At 37.6% G+C, this 24,965-nt stretch overlaps 1 non-coding gene and 1 pseudogene across 1 annotated transcript; both read right to left on the reverse strand.

Moving 5' to 3' along the window:
- Window positions 1-757: 757 nt before the first annotated feature.
- LOC112303500 (U6 spliceosomal RNA) lies at window positions 758-862 on the reverse strand. Its single transcript, XR_002974651.2, has one exon. It is a non-coding gene; the product is annotated as a U6 spliceosomal RNA (small nuclear RNA).
- Window positions 863-6,672: 5,810 nt separating this feature from the next.
- Window positions 6,673-24,965, reverse strand: part of LOC112303190 (plasma protease C1 inhibitor pseudogene) — a 34,056-nt pseudogene continuing 15,763 nt past the window's right edge.

Below are 24,965 nucleotides of genomic sequence, written 5' to 3' on the forward strand. Positions count from 1 at the left end.
TTACATGAAATTTATCAGTGGTAGATTAGGGAGGTAAGAGAAAGCACAGTGGGGAAGTTGCTGAGCTTGGATAAAGTGTAAAATGGAGAGACACGTACTTCTTTTTACATTGGTGCAGGATAGTGAACAAGCAACATTTACAGCACATTGAGATGGTGTTCGGGTAGCACGATAACAATGAGGGGTTCTGTCGTCTCCTGCTCTAGTGGGAGATTTGGCCCTGAGGGGTCTGGAGAAGAGGGGATTACTCTGACATTCCAAAGGTATGATATTGTTAAGTAGATGCAAAAAGACTATAGATAGTCTTGTTTAAGGTGAAAATTAGGTCCTGGCTTGTGTGGCTTAGTGGATTGGACACCACCTAGCAAACCAAAAAATCTCTGGTTCGATTCCCAGTGAGGGCACATGCCTGGGTTGCAGGTCAGATCCCTGGTTGGCAACCGATTGATGTATCTCTCACACACTGCTGTTTCTCTCCCTCCCTTTTCCTCTCTCTAAAAGTAAATAAAATCTTTATTTAAAAAAAGGTGAAGATTGACCTTTGTCAAGGAAGACACCTGCCTAGGACAGGACTACCCACCATGACTCACTCTCAGTTGGGAAGTTTTAATTTCAGACCACCCTGTGTGGTTACTTTTGGTCTCTGAGTTTATAAGACTGCCACGCAGGCCTCCCCTGAGCTTGTCAGGTTTAGTGTGTGACCCTGTTTTGTCCATACTCCTTTGTGCTTAAAAAAATTTTAAAGATATTATTTTTAAAAAATATGAAATGCTTCACAAGTTTGAGTGTCATCTTTGTGCAGGGGGCATGCTAACCTTCCATCTATCATTACAATTTTAGTCTGTGTTCGTGGACAGGAAACGGGCCTGGAGCAGGTCTGCCTCAGGCCGGCCTGTGTGGATATTTGACTTCATGTAGGAAAGATTTCACAACATGAGTCCAGGAGATTTTGAGAGTACATTTATTAAAGCTGGGGCCAGTGAAACAAGGAAGAGCCTAAGATGGAAGAAGCAACAGGAGAGAGCCTAGGTGGGGCTGCTTCGGCTTACTGGAGAATCAGAGAAAAGGCGGTCTTGGGGACAGGATCAGGGGGTTAGCCTGGGACGAGCTGCCTCTCTCCATTGTTCCCCTGCTCCTGAGTCTCACGGGTCCCTTAGAGTTTTAGAGATGAATGTGTGTTGGGGAAGGAGAGGGGGAAGGGAAAGAGGTGGATGTGATCTCAGGAGGGAGAGTGAGCGCTGGGTGCTTCCGCCTTGAGAGTTTTAAAGGCTGGGATTTTGGAGAGGTCTTAGGGGAGGATTTCAATAGAATATTCATCAGCCTTTCAGGTGTATCATTTCAGGGTCCTGATCTTCATTGATTGCTCCACGATCTGCAGCATCACCTGCCTGGTTTTGCTGCTTTTCTGGGCCTGGAGCTGAAATACAACTGAGGCCTAGATGTTATCTCTAAGAAGGAAAGGTCAGGGACTCTAAACGTCACAACCAGCAATGTCCCAGAGGAGGAAAGGCCACCCTGGGGGTGAGGTCTGGCCGGTTTTGCCTGTTGCTGGGCACGCAGGGTTTTCTGCCTTGGCGATCCTCTGTATCTGGCTGTGAATTGCTCGGACAGTTTGTTCAGCTCTCTGTCTTAGTTTCCCCATTCCACTGGCCAAGGAATGTTCCTAGTTTCTTACTATCTTGCCTCATATGTACTGCTGAAGTGAGCACTGTGCTTTATTTTGATAAAAAAATTTAACATGTATTATATTATAATTATGAAAAATCCATAACTTAAAATTCTGTTTCTTATGGAAATATACAAAAATACAAAAACCAATTCTCATCTTAGAAATGTAGAAAGAATAGTAGTCATCCTTCAACTTCAACAATGACCAACACATGGCCTACTTTCTTTCATCTGCTCTGTGCCCTACTCCCCACTCACACTACAGTAGAAGTTCAGAGAGGTTTTCTTCATTTAATTGATTATTCCTTCTTTACCATAAGGTACTTTCCCTTTTAGGAATTCTTATCAACATCACTTTCTTCTGTGCACCTATTCCTAATTCTCATATTTTTTTTCCCTGGTATCTTTTATTGCTTTATTTTGGTTAAATTTCTAAGTTTGCTTCTGCTCTATCAGTTCTGCTTCCAACTTTGCTGTGCACTGCCTTCAGTGCAACTTTAAATTTGGTAACCATATTTTAAATCCAATCTTTTATATTCCCAAGTTGTTTGATTTTTTTGAATGTTTATTTCGTCCTCCTAAATGTGACATATTCTTGGATCTTCTGGTGAATAAGAATCAGAAAATTTTCTAAACTTTGTTTTCTATGGTGAATTTATTTTAGAGGGAGCAATTCCTCTGATTGTTCCAGGTCAGGGATAGGCAAACCACAGCTCTTCAGCTGCCTGTTTTTGTAAATAAAGTTGTATTGTAGTACAGCCACACTCCTTCATTTACATATTGTGGGTGGCTGCTTTTGCATTATAAAGGCTGAGATAGCTGTATTCCTGCTACAAAGCAACTCTGTTTCGTTGCCGCAGACTATATGGCCTGCAAAACCCAAGATATATACCATCTGCCCCTTTACAAAGAAAAGTTTGTTGAGCTTTTCTTTCTAGGCGGTTTCTTACTTTTGAGTTTTGCAAAGTTTTTATAGATAGAGAGATTTCTCTTTATTTGGATGTCAAAGTGTTATAAACAAGGGGTTAGTACCAGAACCAAATGAAGCCCTTTTTAAATTTTGCCTGCCTGGGGCCCCACATTAGGCCTACCAAATTAGAGCTCTTTGTTGCACTGACCTTCTTCTCACACTACCCTGAATCCACTGTACATACTGTCCAGGAGTTGCCCCAACTATTCTTTGATGGGTAACTCTGTGATTTGCACCTGGAGAGGGTAACAGTTTGGAAAAAGTCTACTTGGAAGACTAGTTTTTTGGGGTTTTTTTTAAATTTTAATTTTGTACTTTTCAATTATAGTTTATATACATTCAATATTATTTTGTATTAGTTTGAGGTATACAGCATAGTGGTTAGATAATGATATACCTTACCAAGTGTTTCCCCCAGCATTTCCATACATAGTTATTACAGTATGATTGACTAGATTCCCTGTGCTGTACTCTACATTCCCATGACTGTTGTACAACCAATTTGTGTTTCTTAATTCCTTCACCTTTTTCACCCACTTCCCCAACTCCCACCCCTCTGGCAACCATCGGTTTGTTCTCTGTATCTATGAGTCTGTTTCTGTTTTGTTTGTTCATTCATATTGTTCTTTAGATTCCATGTATAGGTGAAAGAATATGGTACTTGCATTTCTCTTACTGACTTATTTCATTTAGCTTAATACCCTCCATCCATGCTGTCTCAAATGGTAAGATTTCACCTTTTTGTGGCCAAGTAATATGCCATTGTATATATATATCACAGCTTTTTTATCCACTGGTCTATTGATGGGCACTTGGGTGGCTTCTATATCTTGGATATTGTAAATAACACTGCAATGAACATGGGGATGCACATATTCTTTCAAATTAGTGTTTTGGGTTTCTTTCTATGTATATATTGAAATACACACACACACACAGAAAGAAACCAAAAATACTAATGATCTATATGCTAGATCCTAAGGCAGTTCCATTTTTAATTTTTTGAGGACCCTCCACACTGTTTTCCACAGTGGCTGCACCAGTCTATATTCCCATCAATAGTGCACGAGGGTCCCCTTTTCTCCACATCCCTCACAACAACTGTCGTTTGTGGATTTATTGATGACAGTTATTCTGACAGGTGTGAGGTGATATCTCATTGTGGCTTTAATTTGCATTTTTCTGATGATTAATGATGTTGAGCATTTTTCATATGTGTATTGGCCATCTGTATGTCTTTTTTGGATTAAGTGTCTGTTCAGGTCCTCTTCCCATTTTTTAATTAGATGTGGGGTTTTTTTGGTGTTGAGTTGTATGAGTTCTTTATAAATTTTGGATATGAACCCCTTATCAGATGTATCACTGGTTGATATCTTCCCCATTCAGCATGTTGTGTTTTCATTTTGTTGATAGTGTTCTTTGCTGTACAAAAACCTTTTAGCTTGATGTAGTCCCCTTCATTTAATTTTTCTTTTGTTTCCCTTGCCTGAGGAGATATATCAGGAAAAATATTGCTATGAGATATGTTTGAGATTTTTACTGCCTATGTTTGCTTCTAGGATGTTTATGGTTTTGAGTCTAACACTAAGTCTTTAATCCATTTTTAGTTTAATCTTGTATATGGTGTAAGAAGGTGGTCTAGGTTCTTTTTTTTGTTTTTTATCTGTCCAATTTTCCCAACACCATTTATTGTATAAGCTGTCTTTACCCCATTGTATGTTCCTGCTTCCTTTGTCAAATATTAATTAGCATATAGGTATGAGTTTATTTCTGGGCTCTCTATTCCATTTTATTAATCTATATGTATGTTTTTATGCCAGTACCATGCTATTTTGATCACTATGGCCTAGTAGTATAATTTGATATCAGGTAGTGTGATACCTCTGACTTTGTTCTTCTGTCTCAAGATTGCTGTGGCTATTTGGGTTTTTTTGTAATTCCATATAAATTTTTAAATTATTTATTATAGTTCTGTGAAAAATACCATTGGTATTTTGGTAGGAATTGCATTGAATCTATAGATCGCTTTGAGTAGTATGGACATTTTAGTGACATAATTCTTTCTATCCATGAGCACAATATATGCTTCCATTTCTTCGTATCTTCACTTTCTTTCTTCAGTGTCTTATAATTTTCCAAGTACAAGTGTTTTACCTTCTTGGTTAAAATTGTTCCCAGTTTTCTTTTTTGGATGCAATTGTAAGTGTGACTCTTTTCTTAGTTTCCCTTTCTGATATTTTATTATTGGTGTATAAAAATGTAACCAATTTCTGAATATTTATTTTGTATCCTGTTACTTTACTGAATCATTTATCAGTTCTATTTTTTTTTGGTGGAATATTTGAGTTCTCTATCTACAGCATTATGTCATCTGTAAATAGTGACAGTTTTATTTCTTCCTTTCCAATTTGGATATCTTTTATTTTTTCTTCTTGTCTGATTGCCATAGCTAGGTCTTCCAGTACTATGTTGAATACGAGTGGTGAAAGTGGACATCTCTTGTCTTGTTCCTGATCTTAAGGGAAACGCTTTAATTTTTTCCCCTATTGAGTATGATGTTAGCTGTGGGTTTGTCATATATGACCTTTATTAATTTGAAATGTATTCCCTCTATTCCCACTTTGCTGAGAGTTTTTTTTTTAATCATAAATGGGTATTGGATTTTGTCATATGCTTTTTCTGCGCATATTGGTATGATCATATGATTTTTATCCTTCATTTTGTTTATGTGATATAACATGTTAATTGATTTGCAGATATTGTATCAACCTTGCATCTCAGGAATAAATCCCACTTGATTTTTTTTTTTTTTAATTAGAAAGAGGGGAGGGGAGGGAGAAGGAGAGGGAGAGGAAGAGGGAGAGAAACACCAAGTGAGAGAGAAACATCAGTTGGCTGCCTCTCACATGCTTCCAATCAGGGACCTGGCCCAAAACCCAGACATGTGCCTTTATGGGAAATGAACCTGCAAGCCTTTGGTTTATAGGATGATGCTCCAACCAACTGAGCCATACTGGCCAGGGCTTTATTTTTTTAATGTATTGCTGAATTTGGTTTGCTAATATTTTGTTGAGGATTTTGCATCTAATGTTCATCAGGAAAATTGGCCTATAATTTCCTTTCTTTGTAGTTTAGAAGACTAGTTTTTTTTCTCCATACTTTTTCCTGATTCTCCTCTATGATAACAGAAACTGATAGGAATCAAAGTGTTATTTTAAGCTGTTTTGGCTTGACATATATAGCTATAATCAGCAACTGAAATAAACTTGCATTTTAACCTCCTTTAGTTGGTTTCTTGCTCTTAGCATAAGTTATACACATACTAGAAAGTTCACTTACAGTGATATTAAACACCATTCTTATCTGGGGTGGAAGTAGTTTGCTACTTAATAACAAAAAAGAAGAACTTTCCAAAAATGAGTCCTAGACATTGAGTAGACCAAAAAATGAACCACAGTTTTGGCATCAGTGTTAGTTTATTTAACTTTGGGAAAAGTATTTTAATTTTCTGACCTTCTTACTCTTCAACCTTCAGAACTGCAGTTGGAGTTGAAAATTTTATTCCCTTTTGGCTCTAAAATTCTTTAATGTTATGCCTGAGTATAGTCCTACAGCCTGTAATAGTAGTCGGCTCCAGGGAGTCCCTACAGAGGAGCCCTTGATGATTCAGAAGGCTGGTTCGGAGCAGGAAGAAAGGCATAAAGATATAGAAATTAACAGAAATAATATCATAGTTTTTCCCAAGATTGTCCAGGACTTACTAGGTCTTCTGAAACAGTATTCTTTTTTCATTGTCTGCCAGGTTTTATCTGTAGACTCTAGTGAACTTGAACAAGAGAAAGCTGCAGAAAGCAGTTTGGAGAGTTACAAGGAAGGGATGCTAGAAGCAGGTCCCTTCACCAGACACTGAGGGACTCCTTCAAGTGGAGGACAAATGACACCAGAGGCAGAGGTGGCTGGGGGAAAGTGCAGACAGGCTGCAGCAAGGTTGCAACTGGGCAAGCTGAGACTTGACAGGTAGGTCCCTGCAAATCTCAGGCCCTGGGGTCATACACCCACCCTGTGAAGATAGGGAATCTGTACTGATGGTTCCAGAGCAGGAAGAGGAAGGGCTGCTGCACTTCAAAGATCAGCAAAGTGCTGGCCACAGATGTAGCCGAGGCTGCAGCCAGCTCTACCCAGGTCTCCGTCAGCTCCAGTACTGTCTGGTGTTGCACGGCAAAAATCTGAAGATCCAGGTCCTCTGTCAGCCCTCACAGGTTGAGTTCAGAAAAGACCATAAAAATTCCAGCTTCTCTATGACTGCTAGCATGTCCTGGTTGTACCTAACTTTGATGTAAGGTGGGAGTGTGGGCTGGAACTTGGCCATCTCCAGCTTCCTCATGGTGGCCTCAAGGACAAAAAGGCTGAGAGCCTGCTCCACGTCTTCAAGACTTTATTTCATGTTTGAGGGTATCAGAATCACCATACTCAGGTTATGAGACTGCTGTAGCTACCCTATCTTGGCCTTTAATGTTGGGTCAGTGAAATGGGCCACCAGGTACTTCTTGCTGATCATCATGGACACATTTATCACAGAGGATTTGAAATGGAAGGGCTCCCTGTTGGTTTTTGTGTGATCAAATGTTGTTTTCCACTTGGCACTCAGGTTGATTGTGTTGAGGAGGACAAGGTGAGAGTCAGAGGGCAGGCTGTCTAGCAGCTGCTGATCTCCACCACTCTGATGTTTATGAGCTCCAAGTTAACATTACTGTCATTTCCGAGGGCTCTGGGGCTGCCATACAGGTTCTGACAGCCATTTACAAAGGTGTCCCATATGACCAGGTCTGGGTGGTGGAAGATCTGAGAGGCTGAGGTGAAGCCTTTGGACATGAAGGCCTTCAGGGCCTGGTGGACATGGGCAGCATCCTTGGGGGAGGGGAGGACAGTCTCCAGGTTTTTCTCGGTGCTGTCCTCAGCCCCAAGCAAGGACCTGAGTGAGCAGGCTGGTGATGCTGAAAGGAGAGGAAGCCATGTTGGTCTTGGCATTCTTTACTGCTGACAAGACATGGTAGAGCGTTGTGGAAAAATCTTTCAAAGCCTCCTGCAACATGGTCTTTGCTGAAGGACTCTCAAGTCAAGGCAGCAAGTGACAGGCCCTGGGAGGAGGGGCCCAGTAGTGGACTGGGGAGTTGGTTGGGTGAGTTGAGTAGTTTAGTGGATGCGGGGCTGGGAGGCAGGTTATAAAGTGCCGTTGGCTCTTAGGATGCTTGAGTTGGTTGTCAGCATAGTGGAAGAGCCCATGGTGTGTTGAATGGATTGATTTGGGGGATCTTTTTTTCCTTCACTTTTCCTGGGCAGGTGATTCTGGATTGGTGAGGCTATGGCTGATGCCATTTGGATTTGAGGAGGTTCTATCGCCAGCTAGCAGCAGCAGCAGGAGGGTCAGCGGGGTCAGCCTGGACCCATGGAGCCAACCAGCCTTGGGGTCAGCTTTGGAGCCAGCTTTGAGCCCTGGGGCCCAGGAGGGCCCCACCCCAAAGGCCTACACCTATTCCATTGTGAATTTTTCAAAATTGACTTAATAAAGATGTCTCAAACCACATTTGGCCAGAATATGAATTTGTTGGATAAATCTGACCTTAAGAATTTTCTTCAGAAAATTGCTTCAAGTTGGCCTTGTGTTTTATATTTTTATTTAACTTAGATTTACATTTTGGATACAGTTTCTTACACTTGATTTGACTTACTGAACTCTGTGAATAAAGGGGACCAATGAACATTGGAGTATATTTTGCAGCAGTATAAGTTTTAAGAGCTCTTTCATCCTTTTCCTACTTATGTGGAATTCCTATTAATGTCAGAGGGATTTACTGTGATTGAAATGAAGGGAGTCTGCGTCCTTGAAAAGTTTGTAAGCAGGCTTTGGGTTCATAAGTGGTATTACATATTTATGAACACCATATAAAAGTTTAAATAGCATGAACATGAACAGAATAAAATAAGATGTTGAAGATAAGTCTATGTTAACAAATTGAAGAGCATCAGAGGGGAAATTGAACCAATTTCCTGAGTAGCTGTTTTGTTTTCTAACTTTAAAGTTGGGACAGAGTTTTGAGAGAAGCTCACCACTCTGGTTGAATAATGGAAGCACCTTCTCTCAGATCTAAGGTTCTGTGTGTTTGAGTCAGTATGGCAAGGATTACAAGGATAGACTATTGTCTTCCTGATGATGTTTTTTTCTTCTGTTTTCTAAGACTGTTTTTTTCTGCATCCACTCCTTTATCCTTTAGTTCCAGTCAGGGAACAATGGGTAAGTGTTGTATCTATATCCTACAACTGATTAAAATTTAAAAAAATTAAACTATAGTTGGCATATGACATTATATTACTTTCAGGCGTACCACATAGTGATTCAACACTTACACACTTTACAATGTGATCACCACGAGTCTATTAACTATCGCCATGCAAAGGTATCACAATATAATTGACTATATTCACTGTGTTGCACACCACATCCTCGTGGCTTACTTATTTTAAAACTAGAAGTTTGTATCTCTTATACCCCTTAACCTTTTTCACCCTTCCCCACCCCCTCTACAACTAATTTTGGAGGCAAAGGGTATAAAGTGCAGTGATGAACATTCCACTATGTACTTTAGCATAATAAGTGGGGTCTCTTTTTTATCTCAGTGTAAATACTCAGTGAGGAATATCCCTGCTTCATTCTTCAAAGGTATTTAATACAGATAAGGCGTAAGCAAATCTTTCTTTTGAGGTTATTACTAAATCTTTAACCATACTGTAACAGGAATAAGAGGGAAGAGAGTGTGGAAGGTACAGGGTGACACATCCCATATACCCATCCAAGTATCTGGGAAAATACTTGGCCTATCAAACAAAGGAACAGTTCAGTATTTGAGGCCCAAGACAAAAGGTAACTCCAATATGAGGCAACTGGCTGTTAATGTGAAAATAGAGTTAATTCTAATCCCCTGATCCTTTCTGGTGTTTTAAGCAGTTCTAGTTATTAAAGAAAATTCATAATCATGAAGAAAAGAGATACTAGAAATGATATCTTCAATTTGATAAGATAGTGTATTACCTGCAAAATGGTCACATACTGGGCTTTAATGTTATACTTGAAGAGAGTCAGTCATAATTGGAAGTCTAATCCTATGTAAAAAAAAAACAAACTATGGCATTATGTTACAATATAATATCTAGGATAATCCATTAGTGGACAGCATTTCTTGCATGACAACGCGGTATACGCAATTTGATGACAACATACAAAGTTCGATATTTAGTTCTTAAGTTAAATTTGTAAAAATTCAATACTATCTGTTCTTTTATGAAATTGATTTGGAAAAGAATTTTATCATATGGTTTAAAATGTTTGAAAACTGGTTCTACACATGATATTAGACATAATTGATAATGTGCTTTAATTAGACATTCCATATAACAATTATATCAGAGAAAGAACAATAAATGTTATCATAGTAGGCAATCATCCATGGATTTGGGAGGCCTGCATCATGGAAAATAATCTTTTCTATTGTGATGTTAATGTGGCTGAAATCTGGCCATCAGAGATATTGGTTAACAGGTGACTAATAGATAATGTGTATTTACTGTGTATGCAGTGCTTTATACTCATTACCTCAATTGACTCTCATAATAACCCATAAAATAGGTAACGCTATTATCTCTGCTTTAGAGATGACCATTTTAAGGACTTTTTCTGTACAATCTCTTCTTACGTGGTCTAATCTAACCCAAGGATTAGACCCTTTCTTTAGCTGTTGATTCCCAAATTTATATCTCCAGCTAGGAGCCTTCTCTGACCTTTTAAAAAATTCATTTGTCATCTCTATTTTTAAAAGGTTTTATTTATTTATTTTTAGAGAGAAAAGAAGGGAGGGAGAAAGAGAGGGAGAGAAATATCTATGTGAGAGAGACGTGGATCAGTTGCCCCTCATACGCGCCCCAACTGGGAACTTAAGGAGCAGCCCAGGCATGTGCCCTGACCGGGAATCAAACCAGTGACCCTTCGCTTTGTGGGATGACACCCAACCAACTGAGCTATACCAGTCAGGCCCTGTCCTGAACTCTGACTCATAGTTTCAGTCTCCTTCTGGACTTTTCCCTATGGTCTCACAAATATCATAAGCTTAACCTTTGCAAAAACAGAATCATTGATTTTTAGTAGCAGATGCTGTGTGTTGGTTGCCTATTCAACTTCATTTTCTCCTTCTTATGGGCAGGGCCTTGATTTGTGAGCTCTTCCACATCCCTCATCACCATATGGCTCACGAGAAGACGACCCTGTCCCCAGCTCGAGGGGCAGATCTTAATTGATCTAAGCTAATCATGATGATCCAGTTCCTCTCATCAGTGATTGGTTAAAGATACATATATGAATGAATTTGAACCAATGAGAGCTGTTTGCTGGGAGGCTTCTAGAAAAGATTTTTCTCTCTTCTAAGTAGTTCCTAGGCAATATGGCCCATTTCTTCCTCTTTATGTTGTTGTGTCTGGATATGATGCTCAGAACTGAAAGCTATCTTGCTATCAATGGGAAGACCCAATGCCAGAAGAGACCAAGACAAAGAGAACCACTGAAAGTAGAGCAGAAGACTCAATAAACCACATCTGGAATTTTCCATCTCTTGACCTCATGTTATATGAGGTAATATTTTTCCTTATTAACTCTATTTGAGTTCAAGTTTCTGTTATTTGGAGCCAAAGTGATCCGGATAACTATTTTCACCCCAGAGTGTTGGCCCTTCTTTCTTCTCCACTTCACTTAATATCTACCCCATCTGCCCAGCTGCTCAAGTAGGAACCCCAGGATTTATTATTTCACTTTCCTTCACCTACTTCACTTGAAATCCCTATGTCCTTCCACTTGGAGAAGAGTAACAGAGAGGGAAAGAGAGAAACACTTGTTACTTTAAAGTTTCTATCTTGAAACTGAGAGAATAATGCTATCTATAATAACAGCATAAAATAAGTAAAGGGGTCAGGAAGAGGATCTGGTTGAGGAGGCAAAGAAGATAAATTTCATGAACCTGCTGAATTTGTCTTCTTGCTTTTCATTAAGATTTGAATTGAAAGTTAAAAGAAAAATCCCGTATATTAGGGGGGAAAAAGCCTTAAAAAGAAGATGCTTACTGCAAATTTTCTAATACAAGTAAGTTTTTATTTTTCTCCTATGTAGTGTATATATAAAATAAAGTTAAATAAAATCAACAAATCACAAATTCACAAAACCTCTTGCATAGATTATGTACTAAATGTAGTACAAATCCCAGATAATGTTTTGCAGTTGATTACCCCATCATCCTGATACTGTCACCCAGAATTCATAGTTAATTGACATGTTACATTCTTATATGTCAAACAGAAAAGCCACAGTGAAAACCGAACATACCCAGTAAATTTTAGAGAGATTCCCACAGTAATTTGCGGCAGTATCAACTATTACGCAAAGTTCTTTGTTATATGCAACTTTGACTTTAAATTTAAGTATATATCTATAAATAGTTAGTTAATATATATCATGTGCCACACACTGTGCTGAGGTTGCAGATACAAAGATGAATAAGATACAATCCCTTCTCAGAAGCATGGAAACAAATAACTGTAATGAAATGGGATAAGCGCCATGACTGTAACAAGTTTTAAGTGCTTGTTTTCACTACAGCATTTATGTAGGCTGTGGAAACCTGTTCATTTACTTTATACATAAAACATTATTCTTCAATGTAGATATTATCTCCTGTTATTGTCCTAGGGAGTCACTGTGCTTATTCATGACAAATTCTAAGTAGCTCCAGGCCTGTTAATATAGGATGTGAGAACTGTGATTACAGGGAACCCAGTTTGGGGGACATGTAAATAAGCTTACTCCCTTAACCACAGCAAGTAAAAATGACATGGTTTCACTCTCTGACAATTATGGCTAGAGTTGGATTAGGACATCCTAAGGATTTAATCTATGTCAAATGTAAAAATGATTCCACTCTATAATAAAGATTTACAATCTATTCATAAAAAAGAACACACACTCCATAGTGAGGAAAGCCTTTACTTTGCATAGAAAGTTACATCAGATTAACTAAGAGGAGGCAATCAGGACAGAGCTACCAGGAAAAAGAGAGTGCAGAGAAAGAGGAAGAACTTCCTATCAACTGGGAGTGGCTTAGATGCCTGATAGCTACATAACATACAGCTCATTCATTCATTAATGCATTCAATTAATTAATACTTACTTGAGTTCTTAAAAATAACAGTCACAATAACAACAATAATAAAAATTAGCCCTGGCTGGTGTGGCACAGTGGATTGAGTGCTGACCTACAAACGGAAGGGTTGCTGGTTCGATTCCTAGTCAGGGCACGTGCCTGAGTTGTGGTCCAGGTCCCCAGTTGGGGGCATGCGAGAGGCAATAGATCAATGTTTCCCTTGCACATTGATGTTTCTCGCCCTCTCTTCTCCTTCCCTTCCCCTCTCTATAAAAATAAATAAATAAAATCTTAAAAAAATTAATAATAATAACAGCCATCACACATTGAATGCTTGCTACCTGCCAGGCACAGTACTATGTACTTCGTGCACCTTATGTATCCTATTTATATCTTAGAGGTAGGTACTATCATTATCCCCATTTCACTGATGTGGATTTTGAGGCACAGAGAAATCAAATGTCTTGTCCAAAGCCATCAGCTAGTGAACGGTACAGTCAGGATTTGTGTCAAGCCATTCGCTGTTAGCCCTGCGTGCGTGTCACCCACTGTGCTAGCCTTTGGGAATTTAGAAGTAAATATGACCAGAGTCCTTGTCCTGAAGTTCATAATTTGTTAGGAGAATGAAAGTGCAAATAATTACAGTGGAGTGTGATGAATACTACAATAAAGATGTGTAGAATACGGTGATCGTACCAAGGCAGAATGATGCATTCTGCTTAGAGTGGAGGGTTGATGAAATTTCAAAGAGGAGACATGTGAGCAGGAATTTAAAGAAGGAGAGGTGTTTTTAGGCAGGCAGAGTGACAGTAAAGGTGGAGGAAGCACCATGGACTGAAGCTAAGGGTTCTTCTGGTTGGGATGAGGTACTACAGAGGAAAAGCCTGGAAGGAGAACTACAAGGATTTATCAGGCAAGTGGAAGAAGTGTATGGAATTCTAAACAGTTTTAATATGTTTATTAATTTTTAGATAAGACATGTCTCTATTAACAATTTATCCCAAGACAAAATAGCCAACCTTTAAGAGAATTTACTATAAAATATAACAACTCTTAATAAAATTAAAGGGCTTATCCATTGTTTTCACTGTAAGAATATCACTTTTAGGTCATTGCACATATGGACATTTAAAAAAGCACAATTTCCATCTTATTATGTTGTATTAAAATATCTTTTAAGTATTTTGACATAGATATGTGGACCAGTTAGTTTCTATCCAGCTACTGGAATAAAAATTCCAGTGTTCAGAGAGGAAAAAAACAAGTTAGGAAACATACTTTACAGAATGAAGTCTTAAGGTTTTTCTACCTGTGAGGTACTTGAGAGAAAACTCTCTCCTTGGGGAAAGACATCTAGCTAAAAATGACTCCTCATTTAGGTTCTCAGAATTTTATAGAAGCTTCCATAAAGAATCCTGGGCTGGGGTCAGCTGGGTAGAATAAAGCCCTCTTTAGAATTTTCCCCTTTTAGTCTTTAGGCTTTCTTTCACCTTTTACCCACATAATTGACTAATACCATTAATTATATCACTGACAGGTACAGAGGAGTAGGTAGCATTGTTTCCAGTATGAGTACATTAAGTAATCATATGATGATTAGGTAACTAAGTAATTATGACAATCATCTGATAAATACAAATCATATGCAATACAATGTTCTGATTACAACAGAAAGAGGTTTGTTCCCTCACAATAATTTTTCTATCATTTTTTGTATAATCATCAAAATGCCATTTTAGTGCACTATAATTTATTCAGTCTTCTTGTATGTTGATATTTAGGTTATTTCCATTGTCATTCTATTATAGATAGTACTGTGATAAATATCTCAGCACACATAATTTTTTCTTCATGTTATTTCCTTTGCACAAATTCCCTCAAGTGAGAGAAAAATATGACATTTTCAGTTTTTCTAGCGTGTTACCGTATAGCTTCTCAAAAAGGTTGTAGTAATTATAAAGGCACCAGAAGTATCAGTGACCAATATAATCACATACCCACTTGCATTGGGTATCATTATTCAACAACAACAAAAATAGTACTTATATAATTGGAATAGAATAGTACTTCAAGTTGATTTTGATTTGCAATTCTTTGAGGAACTACAAGGATGGTCGTTTTATGGATGCTCTCATTGAATGTAAAAGAAAATTTCAACAATGGCTTAAGGCAAGTCTATATAGTTATAACTTAAAAGAATAAGACATTAGAATTTATCACATTTTATTAAATACTTCCACAATCAAAAAAGAATCCATGAATTTAAATGAAGTTACATTGTGATAAAGTTTTCCCTGATCCTTCTCAGAATTCAAAGATATAGTTATACAGTAGTTTCAGTCAACCAGTGACTTATTGTTTGACCCTGTCTTTTTCATTTGAGGTTATATTTTTATGCATTAAAACAGTATACTTATTTTTAAAAGATTATAAAGGGTTTGACTTTATTAATATCTATGTGGTTTTTCATATATCCAACAACTTCAGGATTATTTTAAAATTTTCATTACTCTAACTAATATCATGCAAATTATTATTCTTCCTTCTGTTTCCATTTGATTATTCCCTTTGGAATGTTATCTCAAAGTGGAATTATGTGGCTAAAGGATACATTTAATTTTATTGTTCTTGTTAACATAATAATGAAGTTATTGTGATTAACTAAACTCCTATTTAAAAATATTCACTTCAATTGAGACCAAGGTGTTTTCCATTGAACTACAAATGTCTATAGTGAATATCTTAGAAAAGGAGAAATGGCAAAAAAATTCTGGAAATTATTTTAAATAACAATCATTGAAAAATTTGCATAGAATTAGAAAGGGATTAGAGGTCATTGAGTTCAATTTATTAACCTCTCTACACTTGCAAAAAGTATATAGTAATATGCTGGGAACTGCCCTGCCTGGTTTCAGAAGCTGTAACCCCCTATGGTTAAGGCTGAGTCAGAGACCTTGGGACCATAAGCCACTAAGGAGACAAAGTTTATCTCCCTGGCAGGGTTGCCACCTCTGCCCACTTTACTTTACCCTGCTTGGCCCTGAGTTTGATCAGTTAGCCAATGATGGGTAAGATTCCTCAAGGGAGGGATGGCCTAAGACAGGCATGGTCACAAAGAGCCCCACAGGGAAGGACTTGAGGAGCTACAGAAAAAGTGGGTGATGAACCCTCGCCCCCAGGCTTTGACATAGTTTGAGTCGTCGTTCTGTCTGCCAGAAGTCTCTTAATCTCTTGGCTATCTTACTTCCACTGCCTGACTTCAGCCTGAAACAATGATAGAGGGTGGTGCAGTCCTGTGCTGGAAAGGGCGAATTCCCCCAGGCAATCAGGCCTAAGAAAGAATGCATGAAATCCTGTGAAACCTGCTTTGTTTATACCCTCAATTTAAATGATAAGGGTCCAATCCTGAAATGAGTTTGTTTCCCAAAGTCTTATAGCCCTTTAGCTAACTGACCCAGACTCAGAATAAGCCCTCAGAGTTCTTTGTTTGTTACCTATTATTGGTCCTTACTGCCTGACAATGATTGATGAGCTTTACCTGTATTCCTGTGCAAATTGAACCCAATAAAAGCCCATTGAGGAAAATACTGTTGGCCCTTCGCCTTTGAGAGATTGGCCACCTTTCCTCCCCAAGCAGATCAGGTCTTGGTAGACTTATTCTCATCCATGGTGGCTGGGGGCCCCGTGGGCGGATTCCCCCTCCCCCCACAATAATAGGGTTGTTGTGAGACCAAAACAAGAAAATACATGTAAAACACTTAGCTCATGGTCTGACACAAGTAAATTATCTGTAAATCTGTCATTATTACAGTATAGCTGTTACAGTTAGCATATACCAAGTTGAAAGATCATACTCTATCATTCATTTATTTGTCATTTCAATGCTGGGAACTATGCTAGAATTTGGTATGCAAAAGTGAATAAAAGTTGTTTCTGTCTTCATGGGGCTTATGTTAGGGAGAGGGATGTCCAGCCTTTTGGCATCTCTGGGCCACACTGGAAGAAGAGTTGTTTTGGGCCACACAATAAATACATTGGGACACGTAATCACAAAAAATTCTCATAATGTTTTAAGTAAATTTATGATTTTGTGTTAGGTCTCATTCATAGACATCCTGGGCTGCACGTGGCCTGTGGGTCACAGGTTGGACACCCATGTAGGATATGGATAATAAACAAATATGTCATGCTAGATGGTGATTGTGTTATGGAGAATAAAGCAAAATCCAAAAAGTAGAGTATGTAATGTGGGAACTAGTATTGTATATATTGTAGTAAGGGAAGGTCTCCCTAATTTGATGGCATTTAGGCAAAGACGTGAAAGAAGACAGGGAGTTAAAAGAGAGTTCCAGACAGACTTTTACTTGGAAATATGGTTAAACTTTTATAGGGACCAATATAGGGACCAATTCTTTCAGATTTTGGTAGCACAACCAAGACTATGTTAGAGACCTGAAATATATTGCATTCCATATTACATGTTGGAAAAGGTGGGATCATCACTATGATTTCAGCTACAGTTTCTCTTTATTATTTTACTTAAATCAACATTTTATTTTTTGCATGGATAACACCTTCACATGATTCAAACATGAAAAAGTATACACAGGTAGAGAAGTCTCTCTGTCCTGTACTTATCCATACAGTTCACATTGCTACCAACAAACAACACATTAAATTTTTTTTATCTTGCCAAAGATTTTTTAAAAAAGATTTATTTATTTTTAGAGAGAGAGGGGAAGGGAGAGAGAAAGAAGAGAGAAACATCAATGTGTGGCTGCCTCTCAAGGGCCCCCCACTGAGGACCCAGCCTGCAACCCAGGAATGTGCCCCCACTGGGAATTGAACCAGAGACCCTTTGGTTTGCAGGCTGGTGCCCAATCCTCTGAGCCACACCAGCCAGGGCCAAAAAGGTTTTTTTAAAAAAAACATGGATATATAAGCCAGTTAAAGGCTTGCTTAAACAAAGAAAACCACCAAAACTGCAGAGAGCTTTCCATGAACCTGTATCTTTAAAAAAAGTCAATTACATTTTGCCCCAGGTGCTGGAGATTCTCCACCTACTCCCAGCTAGGGATCTTAAGTCCTGGAAACCGGAAACGCCCTGGGGTGGGTTAAAATGAACCGGAAGTACTTTCAGGAGGGCGCTTGAGGCGCTTGGCTGAGATGAGTGAGCCGTCAGCTCGAGGCCGGGCTGTTTGGAAGCAGTCTTAGTCTTCTCGTTCAGGGTTCATGTAAAGATTTAACCTGCATCTGTGGTTGCCTGATCCTCCCCTTCCTCACTCTGGCTGCTGAGTGGTTTGCTTGCCCAGGAGTCTCCTAACTGTTGCGTTGGTGGTGTCTAGAATCTTCCACCCGCCTGATGAGGGAGAAGCCATCACCCTCAGACCTCTCGCTTTCCTAGAGGTTCTCGTGGCTTCTCCTGAAGCGCTAGCAAGGCCGCTGGTTAGTAAGGTGGGTCTGGTCTCTTCATCACAGAGAAGCGCCGATGCAGTCTCTATACTTGCTTTTTTGGGGAAGGTTTGTTTTACTTTGAAACTTCACGTTTGCGTTGCGAATGCCAGGCAATCATGTTGGTCATTCTTGTGAAAATTTTCAAACAAGTCTGGCGCTCCAAGTGTGCGACCTTTGGAATTGTGGCTGGTAAATCTGGACCTTCTAAGGTGGTTGTTACTTCGCTATGTGTTTGAAATATAATGCAGAAATTCTAGGGCAGTGAGCGGCCGGCCGGAAGTGTGTGACTCCCCAAGGAAAGAGCCTCCGGAAGTCTCCATTCTTCCGGCCGTTTTACTCCTGCTGGCGCGCCTCGCACAAGCAGGCTGGCATGGAACTTCCCGCCAATTCTGGTTGTGCTGAGTTGTAGGTTTAAAGTAGTCCTGTCATTGTTTTAATCTGGCACTTGACTCTCGGACACAATCAGCGATAACTCTCAAGGCACTTATTGATAGGAGCCTTTATACAGGCGTACCTCGGAGATGTTGTGGTTTTGGTTTCAGACCACTGCAGTAGAGCCAGTAGCAATCTTTGCAAGAGGGAGGGTCTTGCGTGAATTTGTAAAAAAAAAAAATTAAATAAATCACCCCCCCCCCCGACAACTTTTGTGAGGTGCAGTAAAGGAAAGGTCACTGTAATTGGTACATTCCATTTAGAAAGAAAATGTGAAGATTCCACTAAGAATCTTCCACTTAGATTAATGAAATCCTTTAACTTTTGATTATTTGCTATTTTGCTTTAGTTGTGATAAACGTCTATGGCTGTGTTTGTTTTGTACCTTGAAGGAAAAATCCCTTTCTGAAAATGTAGTCCAACCTGAAAATCAATAAATTCTCTGAGGGTGGAATTTTGTTCTGCAGTCCTTCCTAGTTATCTTTCCTAGCCACTTTTTTAGTCACTTTGAGTGTTTGTGATAACCCTTCCTGGTTTCTGGGTTGGAGTAAAGTAGCTATTGAATTTTTAAACATCATATCCCCCACTCTGATGATTTATAAATTGTGCTAATGTAACTTGAGAGAATATTTTAGTTTTATACTGCTTCATACCATAATACCAGGAAGGAACCTACTATCAATTTTTAGATCATAGGAGAAAAGGCATACAACTGTAATTGAATAACAATAAAAATTTTAAAAAAAAAATAGATCATAGTGCCCACTGGGTGGCAGCATAGTGTTTTTAGTTTCTTTAGCTTTGCCTGGATTCGGTAACTACTGATGCTCTAATAGTGTTATTCTGATAGTAATAGATATCTATCATATGTCAAATGTTTATTACATGCCAGGTGCTGGGCTAACTCCTTTATGTGCATTTTCTCATTTAATCCTAAATAACAAATCTCAAAACCTATGACTTAAGTATTTCTAGTATTCTTTTTTAAAATTATTTTTATTTTTATTTTTTCCCTGCTCCTCCTGCCTAGTATTCTTTTTAGATCATATGAGGAACCTGTGGGAAAGAGAATAAATAATAATGTGGTGCCGATAACTACGCAGCCAATAAGTGACAGAGCCAGAAGTGAAACACAGGTGCTTATGATTTATAGCAATCATATTAAAGCCATTGTAACTTTGACCAAATAGTGCAGAACCAGCAGTTAATATGAGAAACCTGTAGATATTTTGAAAGAGGTGACAATTGAACATCCATTTTATATAATGTGTCTCAAAACAGGTGAGGGTGCATGGTTTCCAAAGGCAGTATTTCCTAAGTTGTGTTCCAAGAAATGCTAGTTCTGTGAGAGGATTAAAAAAAAAAAAGGTTCCTGTGCTCATAAATGCTCTTGGAGATATATTAAAGGCTGGAAAAAGTCCTGCAGTAGAGAAACCTGTTTAACCCAACTTTTTTTAACTTATAACATTCTTAAGTTTTTATAATTACAGCCCATGTTAAGAAATGCATTTTATATGCAGGCCAGTAGAAACATATGTATATACCAATACAACTTAAATAAGATTCATATGAGGCAATATTTACCTTGACTACTCTTATGTTTTCTAGCTTAGCCTTTCATTAAAAAAAAGAAATTCTGATCAAGACCTTTTACATTGATACGTTGACCAAGTTTTACTGCGGTAGACCTCGGGTCCTATTATTTATTTGAAGCGCATATTGATGGAACACACTGAGGGAAACATGTAGAAGGCTGTGGTTGAAGGGAGGGATTGATGTAATGGTAAATATCTTTGATGAAGTTAATATTTTTCTATCAGTCCTGGTAATAGTTGAATGAAGACAGTATTTCTTATTGCAAAATTATTTTTCATAAATCAGGCAACTAGCAAAGTGAGAATATAGAACAGTTTTATAGATTACACTTTCCAGAATACATTCTTTGGAACATACATTTCTGAAAATACTAGTTTGCTTTATGAATTATAAAAAAAAGGTGTTCCATGGTCAAGATAAATTTGGAAATTTTGGCTTAAAGTTAAACAGCTTTTAACTGTGCTGATGGTACTATTAATCCCTAAGATGGGGAGTTAGTATGCAGCATTTCCCAGATTTATTTGACCAGGGAACCTGTTTTTAGAGATGTACCTTGTGGACCTTGTGCCTGTTAGAATGCACTTTGGGAAATGATTGTGTAGATAATAAAGGCAAAAATGTTTTTGTTGTAATATACATGTTTTAGGTAACAACTTTTTATTGTAAACTTTTCATGTAATTTTTATAGCTCAATTAACTCTATTTGTTAATAGAGACATGATAGAGAATGTCAGGAAGCCCTTTAGCATTCTTAGTGTTCTTATGACCCATGGAAACTTTCTGTTAATAAAAAAGTCTTTATGAAATTCTCTGGCACTGATTAATTTCATATAAAACTAAAACTCTTAGTTTTAATTTAAGTTCGATGAGCAATAAATTTCCAGCTGTGTTAGAATCAGCCTTTATTAAGTCATTTTGGCAATTTATTCTTGTTTCATATTTGGAAAACTTTGGAGTTTAATTTAGTTAAAGGTTATTAGTGTTTTAAGAAATTTTTAAAGGATTTTCCTACATTTTATTTATAAGGTGGCCAAAATTAGTGTTTATGTACTTGATCCAAAGATCTCTGTTGTGTTGCTTTAGACTAGTTAAATTTATAATACCTTTAATAGTTTATTTCATGTTCCATAATGATCTTTATGGAGAGAATTTCCAGTTCTCTCATTTCCTTCTTATATTTCAGGCCATTCATTTCTAGGATTAAGTATTTCTAAATTTTAACATTTATATATGAAATTCTTTTTTAAAAGATTATTTATTTATTTATTTTTAGACAGAGGGGAAAGGAGGGAGAAAGAGAGGGAAAGATACCTCAATGTGTGATTGCCACTTGCATGCCCCCACCTGGGGACCTGGCCCGCGACCCAGTCATGTGCCCTGACTGGGTATCGAACCTGCAAACCTTTAGTTTGTAGGCTGGCACTCAATCCACTGAGCCACACCAGCCAGGGCCCTACTTCTTTTTTTAAAACAAGGAGAAATTTGGCAAAGATTTTATTGTGAATACAGAATATTTTACTTCTAATAGTATAAAATATTTTCTTTCAAGATAGTCAGTGTTTTAATAATTTTACATAATGTATAGTAATTTAATAAAATATTTATCATGTTCCCAAGGCACTTTTCCCACTACAGTTTAATAAACCTTCAAACATAAAAGAGTTAGTTAAAAAATAATATTATTTATGGGTGATTATAAATTGATGTAAAAAGTGCAAAGTTATGTGTAATAGACTATAAGAGAATGGGGCAATATATGTAATAAAACGCCGATCATATGGTACAGGCAACAAGTACAGTTCAGAAAAGGAGAGATTGGTGTGAGCTAGATTCATAAGAAAAACCTCAGGGGAAATGGAATTTGTTATGATTTTAAAGTATGTTTAGCCCTGACCAGTGTGGCTCTGTTCAATGTCATCCCTCAGAGCAAAAGGTCATGGGTTTGATCTGTCAGGGCACATGCCTGGGTTGCATGTTTGGTCCTGAAGTCAGGGCACTTATGGGAGGCAGCTAATGGATGCTTCACACATTGATGTTTTTCTCCCTCTCTTTCTCCCTCCCGTCTTCTCTCTCTAAAAATAAATAAATAAAATCTTTAAAAAATATGTTTGAACAGAGAAGATACTGGAAGACATTCTGTATGAGAGAGCAGGGTGTATAGGTATTGATTGGTTAAGGTCCTTAATGTGGCAATAAAGACCTCCAAGACCTGCCTGAGTCTGGAGTCTCATCTCACCCTCTCCTAGCCTTTTATGTTAGACTTTAATCTCAAACTGTTTTTAGTTACACATTTAAAATGATGTTTCTCCCATCTGTGCCCTTGCTTATGCTGTTTTTCTCCTGTAAAATAACCTTACTTAATTTTTCAGTTTGCTGACTTCTTAACTTTTAAGATTTTTAGCCCAGAAGTCACTTTCTCCTTGTAGTTGCTGACCTTTTCAAGCCATCTGGGATTTTCCCTTTCTGGATTAGAAGCCCCCATTTTCTCCTACCATAATACTCTCTAGGGATCTCTACCATTGCACATTGCATTATAATTATCTTTATGTATCTATATCTCCCTCTACCAGACCTCCTTGAGGACAAGGTCTCTGTATTTTTTCTAATCATTATTACATTTTGACTATAGAAGTGTTCAACAAGTGTTTGTTGAATGAATGAAAACATTTTGTTTTCTTTACTTATTTATATTAATATTTTCAGACTTTAAGGTTCTCCTTAGTGCTGGTGTTTTGAAATTTATTTAACAAATCAGGTTCACGCCTGATTTTATATACTATTCTATTTGTTTCTGGAACCTCACCATCTTTGTATCTTGGCCCTTTCACCTTATTCTTCACACTACTTTCTAAGAAAGAAAAGAGTGTTCTCTTTTTTCCCCTAAGGTTAATCGTCCATCAGTGTATTTCCCTTCTACCCAACTCCCAGACCTCACTTCTTCAGTTATTCCCTCTTCATATTTAATCCCTTGATCTTTACTGGCTTCTTTCTGTAAGGTCTAAAATGTTTCAGTTGCTCTCCTATTGCCTGCCTTTCCTTGATTATTTATAACCTTAAACTACTACCTGTATCTCATTTCATATCTTATTTTGTGAAAACTGCTTATCAGTGACCTACTTTTCAAATCAATTTGTGTCAGTAAGAACTACCATGTTATCCTTCTGCCAAAGGCGATTTTCCCTTGAACTATTTCTTTAATTCCTCAATAGCCTAAGATTTCTTCTCCATAGGTTAATTATATCAGAACTATACTGCTACAAGTAGCACTGATACCATTTACTCTAGTTTGCTATTGCACTTATAACTATTTTGGTTAATGCGGTTATTTACAAATTAAATAAAACTTTAAGCTTGGTTTAGCATTCTTATAGGTAACATAAATGAGGCTCTGGCGTTGTGTGCTTTGAACTCTTTCAACATTTAGAGCACCCTTTTTTTTAATCTGGTGCTTTTTTATAGTGGTTTTTCATATCATGCTTAGTGTTATCATATCTGGGGTTACACTTATTTGAATAAATACTTGATTCACCTTTCCACACATTGAAGGTAGAGATCATTAACTCAAATCTGTATCACCTGCAGTTTCTTGACCAAAGTGATTTATCGAATTATGTCATTCTTGTTCTTTATTGTCTTTATATAAGAAGTCTAATTTTAAAAATTCATATGTGGATGTTTTTCCATTTTCCTTCATCACATAATTATTCTTCTCTACGTATTTTTTAGCATTGTGATATCTATCTTAAAGTTTGTCACAGTTACAGGAAGCACTGAGATTGCACATGCTACTTTATTTGACTCATTGTTTCCAAGTGTCCTACTCCCCAGTTTTCCAAAGCACATGAGTGATCTGTTAAATTCAGTGCAAAGTGCAGTGCAACAAATGTTGAGTGATTGACTTTTGTAAATTATTGTATTAGGCAGTGTGAGGATATAAAAGTGAGTAAGATTTGACCACCAGTCAAGGAACTTAAAGTATAATGATTAACACAACTATTGCTAATACAAGATAGTATATGAGTCATGTTGTGGTAATTTTTCTCAATCTTTTTCTATATATGTATATACACACACATATATATGCACACACACACTAGCTTGCATGTAATTAATACAGTTTTCACACAGGGATTCACTTTTTGTGGCAGATGTCATCCATATTTTACATCTAAATATTATATTTCTAATTACTTATGAAGGAGATATGCTTATAAGACTGATTTAGCATTTAGTTCAAGTCATAGGGGTATTCCTGAGAATACAGGCAATATGATGATACCAACTTATGGACTATTTAAGAAAAAGGAAACTTGGAAGTTATAGCTCTTTAAGAAAGAATTTTTTAGGGAAAAATAGTTTAGTTACTGAAAAATCAGATTGGTTTTTTTTGTATTTGTAAAGCTGTTGTTAGTGATTTTGTTTATACTCTTTGAATGTTTTAGCTAATGTCAAAGCCCACCAATTGTTATTATGTGAAACGATAGTGTGAAATTGATGCTGTTATAGTATAACAATAAGGACGTGACTCATGTATTTTATGTACACATGCATTCAACTGTAGTGACAAATGGCTTCATGCTGTGTGATTAAATGCATATTAGCGTTTGCCC

This window comes from Desmodus rotundus, chromosome 5, assembly GCF_022682495.2.
Source record: "Desmodus rotundus isolate HL8 chromosome 5, HLdesRot8A.1, whole genome shotgun sequence".
NCBI lineage: Eukaryota > Metazoa > Chordata > Mammalia > Chiroptera > Phyllostomidae > Desmodus > Desmodus rotundus.